General features: G+C 33.5%; 1 long non-coding RNA gene across 4 annotated transcripts; it reads left to right on the plus strand.

The window, feature by feature from the left end:
- The first annotated feature begins 6,265 nt into the window (after positions 1-6,265).
- Positions 6,266-8,989, plus strand: LOC142641233 (uncharacterized). 4 transcript variants are annotated; one of them, XR_012845333.1, is made up of 6 exons: positions 6,266-6,467; positions 6,740-6,815; positions 8,056-8,146; positions 8,263-8,339; positions 8,502-8,607; positions 8,933-8,989. It is a non-coding gene; the product is annotated as an uncharacterized LOC142641233 (long non-coding RNA). The 4 variants fall into 4 exon arrangements; XR_012845334.1 differs by lacking the exon at positions 8,933-8,989 and adding an exon at positions 8,801-8,925; XR_012845331.1 differs by lacking the exon at positions 8,933-8,989 and having other exon boundaries at positions 6,269-6,467; positions 8,502-8,794.
- Positions 8,990-25,077: the final 16,088 nt, after the last annotated feature.

Genomic DNA, 25,077 nt, shown 5'->3' on the forward strand with positions numbered 1-25,077 from the left:
ACTTGACATGTTTCAAATTTCCTAAACCTACAACTTCCTTATTCCTGTATTCTGACTTGCAGCACTTTGAGCATTGTCTAATCATACTTATAGACTTAGGAATCTATATCTAGATAAGTTTGTGCTCACAAATTCCCCCTTTGGCAATTTTTAACAAAACATACAGACAAAATGAAATGCTCAAATACAAGAACAACCCAATTACAATAAAATGCCCAAATACATCATGCAGATACCGTATTTTGTCTGCTCTTGTGGACACAAGGGAAAAAGTGTCAAAGTTGCCACCTAGTTATATGGTCTAAGAACCATGAATATAGCATCATTTTGAGGAAGAACCTTTGATCTTACTACCAGAGTATGAGTTCGGAGTTTAGGTATGCTCTTAGGAAGGTATTAGGCACCTAAGATCGCCCAACCCTAAGGTCGGCCTCCCATTGTTGTGTCTTACGTCTTAACCTTATTAAAAACATTTTCAACACTTGCACTATACTCACACACATACTAACATACATCTAAACATACAACATGGCATCTTTATCCCAAAACAACATACTTATTAACCTAAGCAAAAGAGCCAAACACGCAAAAGTCCTAACATTCATCTAACATATGAAAACCCTATCATACATCTATAACGAGGCAGCAGCTTAAACATGGTAGCAAGGCATTAACATATTACAAACCCTAATCATACATCTAAGTGTGTTCCATCATATCATCAAAGTAAAATCCTAGCACAAATGCATGGACATTGCTAATGCATGACTTACCCTTTACTTACCTCTTAGCAACACAGCACCTATGGCATCAATGCATGGGCATGTGAATGAATGACATTAAAACTAAGAAACCCTAATCGAAACATGTGATAACAAACAAAATATTAACAGGTGAACGAGCAATTATGGGGCTTAAAACATATGAAAAAAGAGGTTGCACATAACAAACATGTGAAAGCAGAAACAAAACAAACAAGAATTTAGGGTTTCCAGGCAATGGTATCACGCACGCTAGAACATGTCTGCACATGTCTGCGTACGCAGAATCAAGCTTATGTATGCAGACTAGATCATGCGTACGCAGATCCTTATCCAGAAAACCTAAAAATGCAAAAACTAATCAAGATTTTAAAACAACAATTCTAACGATCTACGTACACAAAAAATGAAAAGAACTAAAGGGCTAATCTAAGCAAACATGTATGAGCATAAAAAAATTAAAAAAAAAAAAACCAAAAACGAGATTAAAACAAGAAAAGAAGGATAGAAAATAAAAAGAAAATCTAGAAAGAATACCTTAAAGCAAAAACCTCATAGGCTTGATTTTTAACCGTTTCCCTCAATCAAATCTATCACAATTCAATAAAATAGTGATTAACACCGTTAAACTAAAAGGATTGGGGCTAGAAAATGTCTCAATCAAATAAAAAATGACTTGAGCGTGTTTTGTGAAAAACTCCATTTTGACTCACTATTTTCTAGTGAATCTTAGGCTTTTCCCGTAGGATTTCTGTGTGTTTTGAAAATGTGTCATGTAAGGCTTTTTATAGTTAAGAAAATGGGGTTTGGAACAGCTCCCAAATGATATGGGATTCATTCCAAACCTCAGCCATTATTGTAGAAAACTTGTCTTTCTTATACTTCAGAAACCCTGGTTGTGTTCGCAAGAATGTGCCTGCGTACGCATGCTCTAACTTGCATACGCAGGCCGTGACTCACATACGTAGGCTGAGGGTCTCTTTGGTCATTTTATTTTCAAAAATAGATTTTTGCTCATTTGAAATGGCTATACTTTCCATTTTAACACTTCTCAAGTCAAATTAATATTTGATTGGGCTCCAAACTAGGCCTTAAAGTTTGAGCATCTTTGGGGAACAAGGGCCCAAGTCGTAAGGGGTACAAAATGCAGTGTCTATAGCCCTCGATTTGCATGCCTAACCCCGAAAATTCATAAAAATATTAACTTTTCACCAAGGGATTATGACAACATCTAGATTGATGTGGTACAACCCATTTAGGCATCAGAGCACTCGAAGTGCCTTTTTGGTCAAATTGACCAAAATACCCCTGGTTAACCCTAGGTTGACCAAAAGTCAAAGTTGATCAAAACCACCCCAAAACAAAATCTTTCATGTTTTTACATTAAACCCATGCTTGTTGGAGATTTTTGTCAACTCTGACCAATTTTGACCAAGTTTAACCCGAGTTTGACACTTGGGAGTGCATGAAAGCCTAATTTTGATTCAACCGTAAAAGTCAACCCTTGAATCTCTCCCACTAGAAATTTTAAAAGAAAGGTTTTTATTTGGAAAATAATGTGTAATCTCATCACATATGGCTTTGCACTTTATCTATGTTTTAAAACTTAGTGAAATTTCAAAAAACAGTTCATTTGATTGGTCAAAGGTATTTCTCGATCAATTGAAATATTTAAGAATTCATTTGAAAGTCTCTGGATGACTCGATCGATTCTCGATTCCTATTCAATCGATCGAAAGGAACATTCAATAGATTGAAAGGAATTCTCGGTCAATCAAAAAATTGAAGAAATTCATCATGAAGTTTTTGGATGACTCGATTGATTCTCAATTCCTGTCCAATCGATCGAAAGGAACATTTGATTGATCAAAAGGAATTCTCGATCGGTCGAGATTCGTGAAACTGAATTTTTCAGATTCTTTTGGTAACCATTTTTTACGTTTCACTTGAACAAAACATAGTTCCTTGATCATATCAGAATGAGATTGAGATCAAAACTAAATTTCATTGATGCTATAGTCTTAAAGTTCAATATAGCATGGTTAAAATTAAACTTAAACAACATGATAACATCAATATCAGTTTTATCAAACAATAGTTCTAAAACTAAAATATGCAGAAAAATTACTGCAGAATTTTCAGAATCATGAAAATAGTTTTCTTTGATTCTAAAACTCACTCAACACGTTATGCAAACATGAGATTGAAGACCGCTCTGATGCCATTTGTTGGGAAAACACTTGGAAAATACAATTTTGTATCTCATACAAAAACACGCAACGGAATATAAACGGATCTACTTCATTCATGTGAGATAACATGCAATGTTTGAATTTTAGAAACAAAGAACAAGAAGGCGTACCTTGATGTAGCGAATTTCAAAACAAAATGAAGATTGAACTTGAGAAGACTTTCAATTTTCATTCTAATTCCACAATGTGCTCAAGATGTGCAGTCTCTCAATCAGTTCTATACGTATATGTTCAAGACAATAATCAAGTGTCTCTTTTAAGAAAAAACTCATAATCTTTTCTTTTCAATCATACACATATTTCTACACTTGGCAGTTACTTTATTTAATAATTCTTATTAAATAAATAACTAATTATCTGATTGGGTTAGCCTTTTGGGCCAGCCCAATAAGGCTATGGTGTGTGGCTTGGAGTGGGACCAAAAGGGGCAAATAAAGCTCTAGCACCAATGGGCTTTGGACTTATCTTTCAATTTTTGACAAGCCCAAAGCTACTATTAATTATATTTAATACCACTATATAAATATAATTGCACTCTAGGCCTTATTTATAAATTATATCCCAATACTTTACTAAAAATTTAATCCCTTCATGAAAAGATTCATAGTAATACAAAGTCCTAATGTATAGCTATCACTTTGAAGATTACTACATCTTGATCCTTAAGTACCCGATTTAAACCTTTAAGTTATTCATATATATTTGATGAAATCTAATTTCATAAAATATTAACTTTAGTAACCAAACACTCTAAATAACCAAACCCATTAAACTTATCTCTTAGGACATATGTGGAACTTGTTAGGACATATGTTATGTAAATTGGCTAATCCTTTGACAAAACGCACTTTACTTGCAATTGGGTAGATCTAGGATAAGTTTAGTACTTCAATGAACAAGAGTTCAAGTTTAGTATTGAAGACATGTAAAACTATCCAAAAAACAAGTGAAGTAGTGTTGTTCATTAAAGCTCAACAGATATCTTGACAGATAATATCTATTGAAGTTTAATGCGTATGCTCGACAGTTGCTCGATAGAAATAGTATCTATCGAGAATTATGAAATTCAGATTTCTATATCAGTTTTCACACATATCCAAGTGTATTTGTGTAGGGTTTCTTTCCTCACAACCCTAGACATATATAAGGATTATTTTAAAGGCCGTCACACATGGAATTAGAGCATTCTTTCATGCATTGTGTGACTGGAGACAAAAGTTGACCTAGTTCATCATATTCCTTGAAGAAGCTACTGTGTCTTTGCGCCAAGGGTTTTGTAACGAAAGAGCTTCTTGATCTTCATCATTGGATGAACTCAAAAACTTTGCAGCCAACATTTTCCTTAAGTTGATGTGTTAGTCATCTACTTGGATTCGTGCAAAGGAGTAAGTCGCGTACTAGGATCTGTGCATCATTTGGTTAGTCACATACTTGGAGCCGTGCATTGAAAAGAGAGATTGTCACTACATTACAAGTCTAATTGTATATTGGGGTAAGGGTTCAACTGTAGGTTGGTATAAGGTATTGGGATTCTTTTACTCGTAACCGCTTGTTTTGATAATAGTGGATTCTCGGGAGTGGTGACCTTAAATTCATCCAATGGGGTTTTGTCTCGGTGGTTTTTCCCATTCATAAACAAATCACCTGTGTCAAATTTATTTTCCACTGCATTTAGAAAATTTGGTGATTTGTTTGTGCTACTATACTTATTGTATGTAATTGAATCTAATTAATTAACTTGGCTAATTAATTAATTAATTTACCAAAATGGTCAATACATTTTTAACCTATCATTAAAGAAAATATTTTATATCTCTATAAAGAGACTATGAATTCCATCTTGAGAATATGTGTTCCTTCAACATTACTTGTGATTGCCCAATATACTAAGGTTTTGACCGTTTGTCTAAATCTCACTCTTGATATATTAAAGCAACCTACATTTCATGATTGAGTTCACTATTTTCTCAAGATTGAGAGTTTATGTAAATGAAAGTCGTGAAATTTATTATTCATTTGACAATCATTAATAGAATAATAAATCTCACAGCGGTCTAGTTCAATATGTCTTATACACTTAAAACATATTAACATATCAACTAGAAGTCTTCACTTCCATGACCAAGACAAATCATCTTAATTAACATGTTATAGTCTTCGCCGATGAAATGCCCAATTTCATTACCGACTACAAACTAAGATTTTAAGTTTATAAAGAACTTGTGATTTATATCTTCTGTGACTAGCTCACATAAATCACATACTATGCACCTCAATGATTATATGATAATGTCTAAATATTCATACTACCATTATTTTAGATAATAATAAAACAAGTTTATTACATCAAACATAATATCATACATAGCATATAATAGGATTTTTAGGGCACTAATACTAACATTCTTGTATGCACGTATCCCAGTGCGTGTCTCACTTCCAGCAATTGATTGATTGTTATTGGTTACAAAGTTCCCCACTTTAAAGCACATTGAAGATTTGGAAGTTCTTTGTTACAAAACCTTAAGGTGCCAAGAACACAGTAGCTTCTCACAGAGTGTATGAGTTCTCTAATTAAGTCTCTGTGTCTTCAATGACTTTAAAATAAAGCTTTTTTTTTTTTTAATGGTCTAGAGGTTTAGTGAACAAAACCCTAGCCAAGTCATCAAGGGCCAAAATTCATATATGAGAATTCTGAATCTACAAAGCTTGATAGATCGAGACGTGTCGAGCTTAGTGTCAAGAATTAGTCATTAAGTCTCGATAGATGCTAGTGTCGAGCTTGTGTCGAGACTAGTGTCAAGGTTTATTGTTTCAGCATTTCTTCACTTGTTTCTTAGTTCAATCTTCATGTATTCAATGATACCGCTTATGATTTTTTATCAACATACTTCTCAATACCTTAAACCCATCTTAAATTTATCAAATTACAAGTAAAGTGCATTTTGTCACTACAACAAACTTTAGTTATTTCGACCCTCTTTTATCAAGAGTTTACTAAAATATGTCGATACAATCTATAAATACAAATACACATGGTTATATTACAAAACTTAATCTCAATGGTTATTAAGTCCTTAGAATAAGTTAAAACACCCTTGAAATAAAGGCACACAAAAAAAAAAAAAAAACAAAAAAAAAAAAAACCCAGTTTTGTACCAAAACTTTTACATTTTTCAACCCACAACCTTGATAAAATTTGACAAAACTTTTAGCCCTTGAAAAAAGCCCACAAAATTTTTTATTTTATTTTAAAATACCAATATTTGTTCACTTCACTCTCTCACAGAAACTGAGAGAATACCAATATTAGTTCAGTCTCATAGAGCTCGATGATCATGGAAATCGCACAACTCCGATTAGGTACGAATTGATCTCGGCAATTTGTGACTCTCTGTCTCTCTTGGCGTGGTGTTCTCAGCAACAAAAAAAGCATACAAGTTACTCCGATTAGGTACGAATTGATCATGGAAGTCACAAATCCTAATTTCATCTTTGATTTTTTTGTTTTTGGATTACCCACACTTTTTCATCTTTTTCCCCATGATTTTCATTTCACATTTCTCAGAAAACTGTGCTCATTATCGATTTCCCTATTTCGATTTCTAATTGTTCGACTTTTGAGATTTCATTATTCGAGTTCAAATCATAATCTCTGTTTCCTTTACAGTTTTCATACAAATATTGATTGAGTTTTTTTTTTTTTTTTTTTGATTGTGAGTACAGGCACAAGGAGATCACAAGGCTCAATCCAAGAGATTGTTAGTATTGGTTGTGTGGGAAATGTGCTTTTAGACACTCTGTAAGCCTTGATTTTTTTCCTAATATAATTTGCACATTCAATAACTAGGAATTTAGTTAACATTAGTTATACATTTTTTTCAATCAATGTTTGCTATATTGTATGTGTTTGAACTTGGGTATTAGTTATGGATTTTTTTCAATCAATTTTACCATATTGTATGAGTGTATTATGTTGAACTGCTTTGGCTTTCTGCTGTAGTGAAACCAATTGTTTTGGCTTGATTGATTTTGATTTTGATTTTGATTTTGTTGGACTTGATTGATGGTGATTGCCACTGATTGATGCTGAGAGATTTGACTGTTATTTGAATGTTATTTCCATATATTATGTAATCTCGTTATGGTTTTATTTTCTGTCCATATAAGATGTAATTTCGGGTCTATTTAAAGGGTCTCTAGTTCACTATTGTAACTGGTTAATTATGGATTTATAAAATTTGGGGGTCTTATTTCAAGCAAGCCCAAGTGCTGATTCTTGGGTTCCTTTTATGCTTGGTGTTGATTCCAACTTCCAAGTAGCTCTTTGTGCTAATGCTAAGGAGGTTATCTACTTTTCTATGTCATCTGCTTGATGTTGATCAAGCAAGCCCTAGGTGCTAATTCCTAAGTCCCATCCCTTTCCTTTGTTTCCCAAATAAATGCCCCCTCCTAGAGACTTTTGTCCTACAGCTTGTCCTACATCAAATCTGGCTAAGTTCTTGTGCCCTTAATTGTTTGAGATACCTTTTGTTTGTTGGAGTTAGTAAAATCTCTAGGCCTTGTTGTCCATTACCTGGATTGAGTGTTGGATGATACTATTTGGTGCTTGAAAACAATGTCTATTAATGAAATCGGGCCTATTAATGAATTTAAATGGGAAATTTGTTGAAATTATTTTCCATGGGAGAGTAGGCTGTTTGGTTTTTTCTTTGTTATACCCAGATAGGTTTGATCAGAACGGAGTAACCAATCAGAGTTGCCAAATAATTAGAGTTTGTGAGTGTTATTTTTATTGGAAGTACTATGTGGCCTATAATGTTAGTATTCAGCAAGTTTCAAATCAAATAGTGCTACATTATGTAACGTGGTTAGTGCAAATGTGTTGACATTCTCTTAGTTTACTTGTTTTCTTGCTATCTGTTATAGTTGTTTTGTTTATTTTCAAATTGAAATCTAATATAATATTCCAAAGTGATAATTTTGGTTTGTGGTCTTTAAGCGTGTGCATAACATATGAATCTGTTGTGATTAAATGCAAGGTTGGTCTTGTTGCAGTTGTCCTCTGGAAAAACAAAAGAAGGGTAAAAGAGCAAAAACCGTGTCCAAATTCAACAGCTAGTCCACGTTTTGGTATGTATGAAGTTAGAATAATGTGTCATTACGAATAAGATTGGCTTCTAAAGTTCCTATTGCTGCACTTATACAGGTGTGCCTAATTAATTTATGTTTTTTTTTTTTTTTTCTAGTTTAGAAGAGAAAATTATTTCAAGATTTGGCTCCAATGTTGTGGAATTCTTTTGGTACTATTGCTGCACTGTTACAGGTATGCTCAATATATATATATATATATATATAAACAGAGTACTAAGGATAATAGCAGTACTAAGGGTCCTTGCACGAAATATTCTTTTGGAAATGATTAAAATGGGTCTCAGACCAAACTTTGCAGTTTATATGAGGCTTTTGCGTCATCTAAATAATGCAGGCAGGGAAGACTTGGCCAGAGACTTAAAGAGCAGCTTCTCGAGTTTGAGTTCACAGCCAAGTTCAGAAACTGGATTAGTTCTGTAATTTTTTTCCCCTTCTGCTCTGTAAGTTAACACATAAGAGCATTTTCAGTGGATTTTATTTCTCGCTTTAATTGTACAAGTAATAAAGTTGTTCTCCTCTAAGTTTGTTTCATGTAAGCTTCAATATTTTTTAATTGAGTTATATTGAGCTTGAGGTTTCTTTTTTGGTGATAATTATATACTGTTCTAGTGAGTTAAATGATTTTATTTTCAGGACACCTACACAAACTGAAGAAGGACAAATTATCAATTTGTTTCTGCATATAAATTGTAGTGGCAAGTTCTACCTTCAGAACATTATGTTGTTCAACCATACTGTTAATTGACTTCTCAATTACTTTTACAGGTGATTGATATCATGAGAGCTGGAGCTTGCTTAGTTGTTGTTGCTATTTATTTCAAACTAGTAAGTTTCCCGTGCGATGCACGGATACTATTGTAATGTTTTATGTAAATTTGGTTTTGAAAAATATTAAACATGTATTATAGCATATTTATTCTAAAACTTTTTTAGTAATGAGTTCATCATAAAAGTAATAATTATAAATTGCTCACACACACACACACACACACACATATATATATAATATAATTATTTTGTTCAAGTAATGAGCAATAATTAAAACAACTTGGAGTAATATTTTATAATAAAAGTTGATAAAAGCATATTAATTCATTCTATATTATTGATTTTTATTATATGATGTAATAAAAAGCTTCATTACGAAATCTTTTTTTTTCTTCAATCTTTGTTATTAAGGTAAGGTGATGCTTGTTATCATCATCAGTTTCTCTATCTTCAATGTTTGAAGTTTAGTCCGTCCATATTTGTTTAATTTTTGAGCTTCCATCATTTTTTTTTCCTTTTGTTGCATCATTTGTGTTAATCACTAATGAATTGGCATCGAGAGATTCTTAATTGGATCTTACAAAATTTGGACTTTGTTGTTAAGATTTTTCATAGTATTTGCATTTATATTAAATTTCAATGATGTTACAGTTTTTTGTAAATATTTTTATTTTTTATTTTTGTTAATTTTGGAATAGTGCAGCAAAAAGAATTAATATAGCATATTGAATTGTGTATTTTTTTTTTCTTCCATACCTTTTTATCATTTGAAGGTGCATAAAAAATCTTAGCAACTATGTAATTTTCAAAATCATCATTTAGATTGAATTTATTCAAATGAAGTAGAGAAATCAATTTTTTCCTAATTTTTTTTTTCAAATCACGTGCAATTCGTTCTCCAATATCAATATTTTTACAATAATTTAAATAAGTTGTACCTCAATTTATTTTTCAACAAAATATCTTGTAGATTCAATTAGGATTTTCTCGGCATTTCAATCAAATATTACAAAATTTGTTTTGATAGTTGCATCAAAAACTTCAATTTGAATTATGTATCTGAAGTAATTTGCAATTGTATATATATAGTAGTTATAGTGAGATAAATATATTATAAATATCTAGAGAGTATGTAGTTAATGTGAGTGCCTCTAACTTTGGGATAGAAAGATTTATTTTTATTTCACATTTTGCATACCAAAATGATTTTACTTGTGATTTGACATTCCTTTCACAAAGTACGCATAAAATGTAATACCAACCTATTATTGTATCAATATCACTTATTATTGCAATACCCTAGCAGTTCACATCTTGCAATGAACTTTGAAATTAATATGTATTATTTTTTTAATGTAAATAATATGGTGTATGATTATTTTTTTTCCGTAAATGATGAGTATAAATTGAAATGATTAAGAAACATGTTTCGTAGGATCTCATTCAAGGCATTCTATCTTTACTATTGTCTTTATAATATTTAAAGATAAATCATTCTATGAAAATTTTTTTGCATGTATTTTTGGTATTTCTTGTATATGATCACGTTTTTTACCATTCCTATTATTGAATTTTTTTTAAAGAAAATATTAAGTTAATGGCATTTTGTGAGATAGTATATGATATTTATTAGACTTTTTTGTTATTATAAATTTTAGAAATTTGCACTTGTCAATTATTTTAGCAACCTTAGGGATCTCAAGATTTATATATATTTTTGTCGCACCAGTCGATGACAGAGATTTGTCTGCATAAATTGCATAGAACATTATTAATAGACAAAAGCATATTGAATTGAAATTAGGGAAAAATGAAGACATGATTTCATGAGGATGAGATTTTTTAGAAGTATCACCTATACGTGAGGGAGGAAGAAGAGAGTTTGTAAGAGGGTAAGAGTTGTTGCTTTGATTTACACGTGAGAAGGGTCAAACTTGGGTCATAATATGTAAGGTAAGAATTGGCTTGAGTTTTTTATAAGATTTGGTCTACTTTTAAAAGGTAGTTTATTTTATAGTGAATTAATTTTGGTCTAATGGGTTTAATTGTCAAGAACAGCCAATATTTTATATAATAGTAAAAAGAAGTTACTATGATCTATTAGGTAACAGTAAAAAAAACTTAATAAAAAGAGGTAAAAAAATGCTAAATTTATATAATAGTAAAAATAAATTACTATGATCTATTGGGTAATGGTTAAAAAAACTTAATGAAAAAAGGTAAAAAAGGTTAAATGCAATATTAGAGTGCCACGTGGCAGGACTGTAAAAAGAAGTTACTATGATCTATTGAGTAATAGTAAAAAAAACTTAATAAAAAGAGGTAAAAAAATGCTAAATTTATATAATAGTAAAAATAAGTTACTATGATCTATTAGGTAACAATTAAAAAAACTTAATGAAAAAAGGTAAAAAAAGTTAAATGCAATATTAGAGTGCCACGTGGCAGGACCTCATGCACTCTCACATGAGGTCTCTGCTTTTATATATATATTGATTTGATGGCTTTTGTTAAATTTTTAATATATTCTACTACCAATTTTTAGAAAAATACCACAACTGAGTGAGATATTCTTAGTGAAATTATTATGTCACACCTTCACGATCAACTAGAAAAAACAAGGGGCAGAACTTCATGATTAAATTTATGCAATTTGCTCGCTGAATATATCATTTTAAGAAGATATTTACTTCTTATGTCATAAGATTATGATTTAAACAGAATGGTGTGATGCCTTGTGTCTGTAGAAATGGATATGTCTTCTTTCTTCTTTTCTTATCTTCTTCAAATATTTCTTCTTCTCTGCATTCTTCACAATCACAAACATCCCACCATATATGGCCTGTGGGTGATTTTCCTTCATAGACAGGTTTTCCATTTTCTTGAAATGCTTTGATCTGAAGATCATCAAGACCTTCATAAGAAACTGGCTGGAGCATAGCTGTTGGAAAGACTGTTACTTCTTCTTTTTCTGGTGTGGTTGTCCTAAATCTGACTTCAACTTCACCATTCTGGTTTCTGATGAAAAAAGGAGTGTTGGACTGGATTGGCTGAGATACTTGATGGAGAATCTCATACTTTGTAATCCATGACTCTGGAAAGAGCTTTTTCATCTGGTCTTTGTTCAATTGTCTTGGAACAAATGTGCACGTAGGCGTCATGCCTGGATCAATTTGGATCAAAAGAGCACCATTGGACTGGGCAAACTCTGGTATGGCTACATCAAAAGCATGGTTCTGGAGTCTGTAAGCAAGTTGGTAGTGAAGTGTGGCAGCAAAAGTATCTGGTACTTGAGAGGCTCCTGTAATCTGAACTTGGACTTTAAGAGCATCACATATGTGAGGATCTCTGAGAGACATGTTGAAATTAGGAAAAAGGGTGACAAAGACTGTTCCTGCATTTAGTGTAGTTTGGACTGTACCAATGACTGCATTGTGATATTCCATAAATCTAGAATCAAGGAGAGCAATTCTAGAAACTATAGGGAGTCCTTTTCTGCCATGAAAGGTGAGTGCAAGTCTTACTGCACCAAAATGGAGGTGAGTATAACCTTGTCTTTGCCATGGAATGACAAACTCTCTGGGAAGAGCAAGAGTGATAAAATTTTCTTTCTCACTGGCTGGAATATTAAACTGGTCAAATTTTGAAGCTTGGACATACTCTTTAACACTAGAGGGTTAAGAAGGACCTAGAAATTTTTTTATGGATTTTTTGAAAGTTTTTTGGGGTTTATCAAACACAGTATAAGGATTTACAATGGGAAAGTCTGTAATAGGTATTTTACTATCTTCAGGAATATGGGATATTTCATATAAATACTCTAATCTATTTGCAGTAGATTTTCTAAGGGAAAGATCACAAGAAGTGGTAATGGTATCGCATCGCCGAGGATGGGACTGCTGAGGATGATGAACTGGAACTGGCCATGACTGTTTCTAAAATGAAGAACAATTTTCCTAAGATCTGACAGGACTAAAACGCCACTCCTAGGCTCACGTCCACTAGACTACTCAGGAAAAATAATTCTTTGACACTTTTAGTACAACTCCTTAGTTTTCTACTTGATTATCAAATTCCGTTTTCTGATGTGATTATTACAGAGGATCCACAATAAGTGGCAACTGTTAATCACAGAGCATACTAATCAGGACAATAATTCAAGTGTACTAATCAAAGGAGAGAGAAACTGGTTCTGAGGCTTTACCAGTTTTTGGAAAAGATTGCATGTATATGGATGTTGAGTGCAAGGTAGGCAAACATTAAACTGCTAGTTCAGAGTGAAAGGTTGGCTCTGATACCACATATAGGAGGAAGTGGACGAAGAAGTAAGTGAAAGGAGACGAAACCAAATGTAAAAGACTAAAGGACGAAGGAGACTAAAATACAAAGAACAACAAATTCATTTCAGGGGGAGTCTAGTAGAGAAAATTATTAGGTACTCCCGGAATACCATAAATGTGTACTTCCTCCTTTTACATGAATGGTGGGTCTCACTATAAATTTAATTAGTGGGACTCACTATTCATGTGAGAAGAGAGTACGCATTTATGGTACTCTGGGAGTATACAATAATTTTCCATCCAATAAAGTGTGGGCTAGAAAAGAAAGAAAAAAAATCATCAACCATTCTACCTCAAAGATGCCAACAAGTCTAGACATCGATTTACTTCTCTAATCACATTCTTAATCTCCATGAGAAGAATTATTGGGGGAGACTCCTACAACTACAAGGCTACTGCAATCATGAACTCACTCTTACAATTTACTACAATTATGAACTCTTGCTTACAATTTGTTGGGGCTGGATTTGAGACTCATACACCTATAAATTTTCATTAATTCCTTGTTCTTAACTTTTATGGGGGGTCCCATTTCTAAACAAAGTGAATGCAACCAATTAAAATTAAGCACATGTAATACCAAAGAGGAGGCTCTCTCTCTCTCTCAAAGCTTTGACCCTTTGAGGATTTATCCCCCTTTAGCCGAAAAGATTTTCCAGAGCACTCTCTTAGACACTCCCAAGTACTTCCTCTAACTTGGCTGAGATGCATTAGGCCGAAGACTCTCTTTGGCCGAGAAAAATTTCTGAAGCACTCCTTTAAACACTCCCAAGTACTCCCACTGACTTGGCCAATGTGCATTAGGCCGAGAACTCCCTTTGGCCAAGAAGACTTTCCAAAGTATTCTCTCAGACACTCCCAAGTACTCCCACCGATTTGACCGAGGTGCATTAGGCTGAAAACTCCTTTTGGCCGAGGAGACTTTTTGGAGCACTTTCTTAGACACTCCCAAATACTCCATTTAACTTGGCCAAGGTGCATTAGGTTGAGGACCCCTTTTGACCAAGGAAACTTTTCGAAGCACTCCCTTAGACACTCCTAGGCACTCTCTCTGACTTGGTCGAGGTGCATTAGGCCGGGGACTCCTTTTGATCGAAAAGAATTTTCAGAGTACTCTCTCAAACACTCCCAAGTACTCTCTGTAACTTGGCCAAGGTGCATTAGGCCGAGAACTCTCTTTGGCCGAGGAGACTTTCCTGAGCACTCCCTCAAACACTCCTAGGTACTCTCTCTAACGTGGCTGAGGTGCATTAGGCTGAGGAGGGTTTCTAGAGCACTCTCTCAGACACTCCAATGTACTCTCTCTGACTTGGCCGAGGTGCATTAGGTCGAGGACTCTACTTGACACTCCCAAGTACATACTCTTTGATCCTATTAGGTATACACTCTAACCCTTTTAGGTACCTTCTATCGAGGGCACTCTCCTGATGACTCATGTTATACTTAGTTTCAGTAGAGTCTCCTTTAAATAACGAAATTTATTGTAGTGAAGTCAACAGAAGCATATTTTTACACACTACAACTTTGTTTTTATTTTTTTTTAATTTTTTAAATCACAAGTGTATTGATTTACTGGTGTTCATGCTCTATAAATATTACTGATTCACCTCAAGCTTTATACAAGCTTTTCTATGTTTTAAATTTTATTGGCATCTTTTTTCTATTTTATTGCTATGGATTTCATTAAGAATAAAACATCCTACAAAAGTATTTAAAAAATTGTTTGATGAAAAATTTAATCTGTTATCGTAAATAAAATTTAATTAATATGATATTACAAGTTTTGAGGGAAAATAAAATATTGCAAGGTACTTTTTCAAAAAGCCTACTGCCACTTTTTCAACGTTTGCCATATATATTTTTACTTGCTTAAAAGCCGTTAACTCCTCTTTACTGATAAATGATAATGATGGGAGAAATTGCCTATTTTGAATTAGGAGACAAACACTTTTATGCTCCGATTATTCCATTCATTTTTCTAATAACCCTTTTAGAAAAGAGATGGGTTCAAGTTACACCTAATGTATTTTCATAAAAATTACACATTTTATAAACCATTAATTACACCTTACTGATAAATGATAATGATGGGAGAAATTGCCTATTTTAAATTATGAGTTAAAAAACACTCATAGTAATGTTTCAGGAGAATTGAGTTATGAAATGGGTGAATACTTTTGGTTATTTATCTTACCCCCTATATTCATCTTTAATTCTGATGTCAAAATTATATCTGGCCCTCAAAAAAGAAAAATCAGAATGACAAAACACACTAAGGTTTTATTTATAAATTTTTTTCTCGCATGGTCACATTAAAAGGAAGAAGTCTCCGGAGACTTCTTGTTTAGACTGCTTCACAATGCTGTGGTTTTTTTTTTTTTTTTTTTTTTTTCCTTTAATAATAAGAGTTAATACCTAAATCACTAATTTTTAGAGAGTAATAATGATATTACTATGAGTGTTTTTTGACCTTTAAATCTAATAGTAATTAATGGTCCATAAAATATGTAACTCTCGTGAAGTTACATCATGTGTAACTTGAACTCATCTTTTAAAAAGATACTAAAATGCTAAATGTACTATAACTTTTACTATATAAAACTCATAAATTGATATGATAATAAATGTAATTAATGAACTTTAATTACTTAATAAATGAATGTATAATTTTTTTTTATTTTTTATTTTATGATTGGTGATGTATCAGCTTATAACTACTATGTAACAAAATTTGTGATATCACTCTGCATCTACGTCAGCAAATTATTACTCAGTTTAACGTGATCATTATGCTGGTATTCCTTTACCCAAAATTCTAAAGAGTAAATTATGCATGCAAATAATCATCACAAATCATATCAACAAGTCACAGTGGCATAAACACAAGGGACAGGAATTTCACGCTTACTTTGATTTTAGCATGTAGCTAGTGATATAAATGAAGAGTTTATCATCACAAATCATACGCATTGAACTCCGAACCCAACCTACCTTATCCTTGTGCTCACACAGTGCTGTGCCAACCTTTAGGTTTAATCAATCGAGAAAGTACCAAATCTACTTGCTGGTACTTGTTTTCATCAATAGCATATATAGGCTATGAGAAATAGAAAATTAATAAAAATGAAATACTATATTCAGGTCATTTTTGGCAGTATTTTTAAATTTTCGTTTTCTAAAGTTTTTTTCTTTGGACATGAGGAAAAAAATTGTTTGTTTTGAAATAAAAATGTTGTATGGGTGATGAAAAAAAAAAAAAAAAAACCTTTTCTTCCTTCTCCTTTTTTTGTCTCTCTCCCCTTACTTCCAAGTTCCAACTACCATCCCCTTTGCATTTCTCCAAACCACCTTCCCTTAACCCAAAATTAAAAATTAGAAAAAAAAAACAAAAAAAAAAATTTACTTTTAAAAAAATTTAAGAATTCAAATTCTTTATACAATAATTATATAATAAACTCCACATTTTCATATTATTTCAAGGAAAACTCTCCAGTTTTAGGTCTTGGTTACTAATAGTTTAAAATTTGTATTATTTAATTATTTTAAAGCAAAAAATGACATAAATTGTACTTGAGGTTTATTTAATTAGTTATTAAAAATCATTACATAAACATTGTTGATGCCCATTTTTGGCAAATGGTTCAACAGTAGAAGAAGCCCAACAATAGGGAAGGTAAGAAGGAAAAAGTGATAACGAAATAAGGAAACAAACCCAGTTGGCCGAAATAGCAAGATTGATGGTCGGCAGGCCCACAAGAATAAAAAGTGGTAAAGAGGTAAATGGGTTGAGGAAGCCTAAAGAATGAAGTAGTAAGCCCATGGAAATAATAAGAGGTAAAGAGAAAGTAAATGAGCTGGAGAAGCCCAAGAAGCGAATTAGTAAACCCAATGGGTTGACTTAAAGGTCAATAAGCCCGAAAAATAATAAGAGGTAAAGATGTAATAATTGGACCAAGGAAGCCCAAAGAATTTAGCAAAAAGTCTATAGGAGTAAAAGAGGTAAAGAATGAGCAAATAGGTTGAGGAAGCCCAAAGAATAAAGTAGTAAAATTGGGCTAGCACGGTAGGAATGTTGGCCAACAAGCCCAAAAGAGGTAAAGATGTGGAAAGTGGGCTAAGGAAGTCCTAAGCAAAAAATTGATGAAAAAATGGTCTGACACAGCAGGAACATCAGCCCGCAAGCCCACTGGATAATAAGAAGTAAAAAAAGAGGTAAGAAGGGTCCAACAACAGAAGAAGCCTAACAATAAGGAAGGTAAGAAGAAAAAAATAGTAAAGAAATAAGGAAACAAGCCTAGTGGGCTAAAATAACAGGATTGATGGCCAGCAGGCCCACAAGAATAAAAAGAGGTAAAGAAGCAAATGGGTTGAGAAAGCCCAATGAATGAAGTAGTAAGCCTTTAGGAAGTAAATAGATCGGAGAAACTCAAGAAATGACTTAGTAAACCTAATGGGTTGGCTTAAAGGTTAGTAAGCCCAAAAAGTAATAAGAGGTAAATATGTAGTAGTTAGGCCAAGGAAGCCCAAAGAATTTAGCAAAAAGTTCATAGGAGTAAAAGAGATAAAGAAAGAGCAAATGGGCCGAGGAAGCCCAATGAATAAAGTAGCAAAATTGGGTTGGCACGGCAGGAATGTTGGCCAACAAGCTCAAAAGAAGTAAAGATGTGGAAAGTGGGCCAAGAAAGTCCTCATCAAAAAATTGATGAAAAAATGGTCTGACATAGTAGGAATATCAGCCCGCAAGCCCACGAGATAATAAGAAGTAAAAAGAGAGGTAAGAAGGGTCCAATAGCAAAAGAAACCCAACAATAAGGAAGGTAAGATGGAAAAAACGGTAAAGAAATAAGGAAACAAGCCTAGTGGACTAAAATAATAGGATTGATTGCTAGCAAGCCCACAACAATAAAAAGAGGTAAAAAAAAGTAAATGAGCTGAGGAAGCCCAAAGAATGAAGTAGTAAGCTCATGGGAAAAATAAGAGATAAAAATGAAGTAAATGGGCCGGAGAAACCCAGGAAATGAATTAGTAAACCTAGTAGGTTGGCTTAAATGTCAATAAACCCAAAAAGTAATAAGAGGTAAAGATGTAGTAATTGGGCCAAGGAAGCCTAAAGAATTTAGCAAAAAGTCCATAGGAGTAAAAGAGGTAAAGAATGAGCAAATGAGCCAAAGAAGCCCAAGGAATAAAATAGTAAAAATGGGCTGGCAAGGCAGGAATGTTGGCCAACAAGCCCAAAAGAGGTAAAGATGTGGAAAGTGGGCCAAGAAAGTCCTAAGCAAAAGATTGATGAAGAAATGGGCTGACACGGCAAGAACATCAGCCCTCAAACCCACGGGGTAGTAAGAAGCAAAAAGAGAGTTAAGGGTCTAGCAGGCACGATGAAGTGATATTGTAGGATCAGTGGTCAAAAGGCCTACAGTTATAAAAAAGAGGAAACACGGGCTCAGTAGGAAGATGAAGGGTTATGCCTGAGCAATACCCAGTCCAATAAAGGATAAAAGGAAGAAAATATGATCCCAAAAGCCCACACATTCTTCATGCTACAAAAGATAAACACTAATTAGCATGTACAGTAGAATTAAATAAACGCGAATGCAGTAGAAATGATGTGAAGGCTAGAAAGAAACAAATTCAGACGGAGTGGAGCATGCACAAAGGGCCAGGGCACCACCTATTTGTACCCAGCCAATTCATGGGAGGTGGGCCATGGGTCAAGGCTTTCAGAAGGTGTGGTTTGGCAATGGGGAGAAAAGGGGTTTATTCTAATGTTCCCACTTAAGCTTTTTTGGGAGAGATGTCCTGCTGAGATGGCATCTCACCCAAAAGAGGTAAGTATGGGCTAGGACCACTTAATGCATGCCATAAAAGTAGGTGATGAGGTAGGTAAATCCTTATCTGGATGGGTGAAGTAAAAACGGAGAGAGGTAAGAAGCAAGACAAGCAATTTTGTCTGGGAATGAAGAGTGGTGCAACTAACACACTCTGACCAAAAGTAGTGGCTGGACAGCTAGCGGGCTAGTGGGCAGTCGTAGAAGGACACCCATAAGAAGCTAAAAGTAGTTGAGGGACAAAAATGGTAAATCTCACAACAACAGATGGTATAAAAAGGGGTAGCTATGAATAGTGGAGAGGAAGGAGAAACGGAAGGAGAGATAGAATAGAGAAAATGAAAGGACACATGGAAAAACCATAGGGAGAAAAAATATGAATGGTAGGAATAGAGGCATACATCAATAGACCACTTTTTCTCTCCATCTTGACAAACCCACTCTCCGGGGATTGAGAATCGAAGCTTAAACCATTTAGGTCATTTTTCCAAAATGTTTAACTTCTACATCAAGAGACTTTCTTGAGGTTACTAATGTTGGAGATTAACTCCCTTTTTGGATCCACTTCTATTGAAAAGCTAAGCCTACTGTCTGGTAGACAAGTTTTTCTTTTACTATTCATACTTATTGGATGATTCGTCTACTATTCAGTTATTAACTTGTCTATCTTTTTTGCTGAGCGTTATTTCTATTTGCTGTATTATTCTACCATAATTTTATTGGTTACCTTTCGTCTCGGTGTTAGTTTTATTCATTGTAGCCCCATAGTGCAAAAAGGTCCACCACAAGCATTATATTTGACTAATAAAAAAATGACAATACATCTTATTCATATATTAAAAACCATAATAAATTTTTTCTCAAAAAAAAAAAAAAAAAACAATTAAACTTAATATAATGTGTAGGAACATGGATTTCTAGGGCCTAAATAACATTAATATGCAAGCGAATTCAAGCCCAACACTGACTAGCCCACTTTAAGAATGGGCCTTACTTAAAGAGTTGAACCTCGAACTGTATCAGACGGTATGTCCCCTCGAATCTGATGATTACTCCACCACAGACTTTTCCTAGGCTGAGACCCACGCCAAATTGGTGGAAGCTAAGCACCCGTTGAGTTCTCTAAGTAGGACTCTAGAAGGCATAAGATTGTCTGAGGAGGATTTCTGAAGCTTCCTGATGATTCTATAGTAACCTCTGCATTAAAGAATGTCACCTGCTTAGCATAGTCGCATTTAATGCAAAATGATAGCCTAAATAGTGGAAGAAGCCCCAGTCTCCATTCATGATGAAGATGAGGAAGAACAGAATCGATGGGATAGAAAGTTATCCAGCTGTACAAGGACAGCACACCCTAGAGAAGAAGATAGAGCTAATATAAAGGAGGATAGGAACAATGGAAAAAGATATAGAATACATGAGAGAAAGAGAGAATTGTAGAAAGAGAGAATTTCTAGAGGATTAGAGTATCATTGTTCTTGAGAAAAATCCTTGTAACACTATTGAAAGATATGAAATGATGAAATTTAGTTTTACATGATTTCTATGTAGCTATTTCTTGTTCTCATTCAAATCTCCCTTTATGGATTAGCATTAGCCCATAATACAAATTTGTTGTGATCCTAATCTTGTTCAAACACCACGGTATCTAAAGCTGAGATTTTGGGACGCACTTGATGTTAGGATATGTGCCCTTAAATCCTATTGTATGATGTTATGTATGACATTATGTATGACTTAATGTTATGATAAATAAATTTATTTTATTATTATCTAAAATAATGGTAACATGAATATTGGAATATTATCATATAGTCCATGAGATGTATAGTATGTGATTTATGTGATTTAGTCACAGAAGATATAAGTCACAAGTTCTTTGTAAATTCAGAATTTTAGTTCGTAGTCGGTGATGAAATTGGACATTTCATCTGCGAAGATTATAACATATCAATTAAGATGATTTGTCTTGATCATGGAAGTGGAGACTTCTAGTTAATATGTTGATATGTTTTAAGAGTTAAGACATATTGAACTGGACCGTTGTGAGATTTATTATTTTCCTAACTACTGTCAAATGAATAATAAATCTCACGGCTTCTATTTGCATGAACTCTTAATCCTGAGAGAATAAAGAACTTGATCATGACGTGTAGGTTGCTTTGATATATAAGGAGTGAGATCTAAAGTAACGGTCAAAACCTCAGAATGTTGGGCAGCCACATTTAGTGTTGATGGAACATACATTCTCAAGATGAAATTTATAGTCTCTTGACAGAGATATAAAATATTCCCTTGAGATAAGTTTAATGGGTTTGGTTATTCAGAGTGTTATGCCTAACCACTTTGGTAAGAAATTAATAAAGTATATATTTATGAAATTGGATTTCATAAATATATAATGGATAACTTTAAAGGATTAAACCGGATATTCAAGGTTAAGATGTAGTAATTTTCAAAGTGGCAGTCTATATTCATGACTTTGTATTACTACGAATATTTTATAAAGAGGATGCGTGTATAATAAAGTCTTGGGATATAATTTATTAATAAGGCCTAGAGTGCAATTATATTTATATAGTGGTATTAAATATAATTAATGGTAACTTTGGACTTGTCAAGAGTTGACGGAAAAGCTCAAGGCCCATTGGAGCTAGTGTCTTATTGGTCCATTTTGGTCTCACTCCAAGCCACACACTAAAACCCAATTGGAAATGCCCAATAGGCCAGCCCAATTAGATACTCAATTAGTTATAAAGGGAGAAACATACAAAATTTTTATTAAAAAAAATAAGAGATTGTGTGTATGTGAGAGTGAGACACACTTTCATTCTCCATTTGAAAACTAATTGAGAGACCACACATCTTGGGCGAAAAGTAGAATTGGAATGAAAATTAAAAGTGTTTCCAAGTGCTTCTAATCTTTGTTTTGAATTTCTCCACACCAAGGTACGCTATCTTGTTCTTAAATTCTGAAATTTACATAGTTGTATTTTCTTATATCCATGTTGGTCTTTGCCCTTGAAGTATTATATATATAAAATGCATGTGTATGCATACGCAATGTGAATGTGCGTATCACTGAACGGTTAGTGACAAATTTTACCCTTTAGTCAAATCTTGGTTATATCACTGAATTACCATAGGTTTTGTTGTTGGTGGCAAATGGGTCTGTGATGAGTAGGGGCGATTGTAGGTTGCTAGTTTTGACCGGATTAGTGATTTGGGTTGAGGGGGTATTGGATCAGTTTGGTCGTGATGATTCCATCGCCCAAACTTTATGTTTTTTTTTTTTCGATAAAAGAAAACTTAATGCTGTTGTTGTGTTTTTTTTTTTTTTTGCTAAATAATGCTGTTGTTGTGTTGTTTTCAGAGGGTGATAATAATGTGATTTGAGATTGAGACTTCATAGGAAGAATTTGATGATTTTATGATTAATGTAAATGAAAATAAAAAGGAAAATTGTGAGGGATAAAATTGTCAAATTACATATAATGGCATTCTATATTTTTTAAAGAAAAAAAAAATCAATAGTTAAGGAAATAAAATTTGAACTCTAAACCTTTTCCGTTGAAAACAAAAACATTTTTTTAGTTTTTTCTTCCCAAAGATTGAACATGGTAAATCCTTATAAAGAATAACCATTATATCACTTTTCTCTACTTTCATTATTATTACTATTATTGTTTCTATTTTACAAAACAAGATAAAATATCAATTGAAGTTCCCCTCGCCTCCCCCCCCCCCTATCCTCTTCCATCATCTCTCTTTTCCTCTAATTAAACATTACTTTTTAGAGTTAGTTATTTTAACCCCTCGTTGTTGTACCTGCGTTGACACAATTCTTTTTATGCCATGTAGAAAATTCTCTTGTCGTCCTAGCTAAACACACTCGTTGAATTGTTATTTCAACCCATCTCACTATTGTATGATCTATCTGATACCTACATTGAAGCAAATATTTTCAGTCTATGTGAACGAAATTATGCAATTTTTCTAAGGATAGCTTAGGCATAATAATCAGATTTAAGTCAAGAATCTTGTAGCGTGTAACTGTTATCTCTTGATATTTTCGACAAAGACATATAGAGTTCAAATCCTTAAATCTTTTTTTTTTTTTTTAATGGCCAAAAAAGGGGGGACAGGGGTGACTATTGTGACTAACCATAGAGGCACCCCCGCTAAAGAATATTGGATTGAACCAGAACTACTATGGTCGGGGGTGGTCACAGACCTCACTTTAGCCCCACTAAAGAGCTAGAAGCTTGGGTTAGTTGCAGGCAAAAATCCCACAATTCGTCCAATAGGAATCGAACATGGGACCAGGTGCTCCTACGTTCACACTAGGACCGCTATGTCACCCCTCTCGGTGGTAAATCCCCCATTCTCCAACTATTAAAAAGAAAACTCGGAATTAATGTTACCGCCAAATTTTTATGTACATGGATAAAAATGCTGTTGGGAAATTTAGACCCTGGTAGATAGAATTAACAAGTTTTAAACCCAAGTTGTTAATTAGATTTTTATGCATAAAACTTGTTAAAACAAACAAATATCAATATCATGTCAAAATCATATGCAGCGGAAAAATAAATAAGATAAGATATGATGACCTAGGAAAACCAATGAAACCAACCAGTTTCACAGTAAAAAACCTGGGGAGAAACCTTCCCGAAAGCAATCCACTACAGTAAAGAGAAGTTTCAGATCTAATACAACACCTTTGTCCCTAGACTCTACAATCCCCATAGATGAACTCATAGCAGAAACCTTCTACCGCTTCAGAACTTTTGAACTCTTCAATATATGAATGCCACCCTTTGATGCACGGATCCCAGTACGTGACTCACTCTTTTGCACGAATCCCAATACGTGACTCACTCACCAACTTGAGAAAGAAGAATGTTGGCTGCAAAATTCTTCACTTCATCAACAATGAAGATCAAGAAGCACTTGGTTATAAAACCCTAAGGCAAAAAGATGCAGTAACTTCTTTTAGAGAGAATAAGGTTTTGGTCACCTTTTGCATATGTTCTCCTTGTATTCTCTTATGTGACGGCCTCGAAAATAAGTCTTATATATGCCTAGGGTTGTGAGAAAAAAAAAAACCCTACACAAATACAAAAGCCTGGCCCAAAAATCAGATCTGAAAATTCTGATTTCCATAACCTCGATAAATACCTCGATCGATTAAGAAGCTGTCGAGCTTCATTAAACCTCAATAGATAGAGGTGTCGAGCAGTTGTCGAGCAGCTGTCCGCAGGTGTTCAGCAAGGGTCCAGCTATCTGTTCAACTTTAGTGAACACTTTTCCTTCACTTGTTTCTTGGTCCAATCTTCATGGCTTTAATAATAGACTTGAACAACATGTTCTTTAAAGTATTAAACACATCTTAGATCTACCCAAATACAAGTAAAGTGCGTTTTGTCAAAGGATTAGCTAACTACATAAAATATGTCCTTAACAAATGCAAAAACATAACGAAGTTGGAGTAAAATATATGAAAATAGTCAACCGTTATCATTTTTGATTTAATAATAACTCATTCTCAATGTACACTTCTTTGCTCAATTTTTATTAATTTATTTTTCTTTTCTTTTTTCTATTATTTGGTAATTGAACAGAGAAATGCAACTCAAGAAAGAAAGTACAATAAAAATTAATGTCATGTAAAAGAACCAAAATACTAGCATAAATACTTCAAAAAGTCTAGTGAGTGACACACCCTTTTTCATAATTTTTTACTATAATTTGTTGAATTGACAAATTATGAGTGGTGAGAAATAAAAGTTCTTTTAGTAATGGGTTCACTTGAAAGTAATTGCCTACCAATCATAAAAGCATTCTCATAAATTTAAAAAAAAATGCATTTTTCATCACGAAAACCCACTTTATTTATTTTACATAATTACTCTTTACAATATATCTAGCATCTCATTCTTTATTTTGCATTCCCTACAAATTAAAATAATAT

This window comes from Castanea sativa, chromosome 6 (assembly GCF_040712315.1).
Source record: "Castanea sativa cultivar Marrone di Chiusa Pesio chromosome 6, ASM4071231v1".
NCBI lineage: Eukaryota > Viridiplantae > Streptophyta > Magnoliopsida > Fagales > Fagaceae > Castanea > Castanea sativa.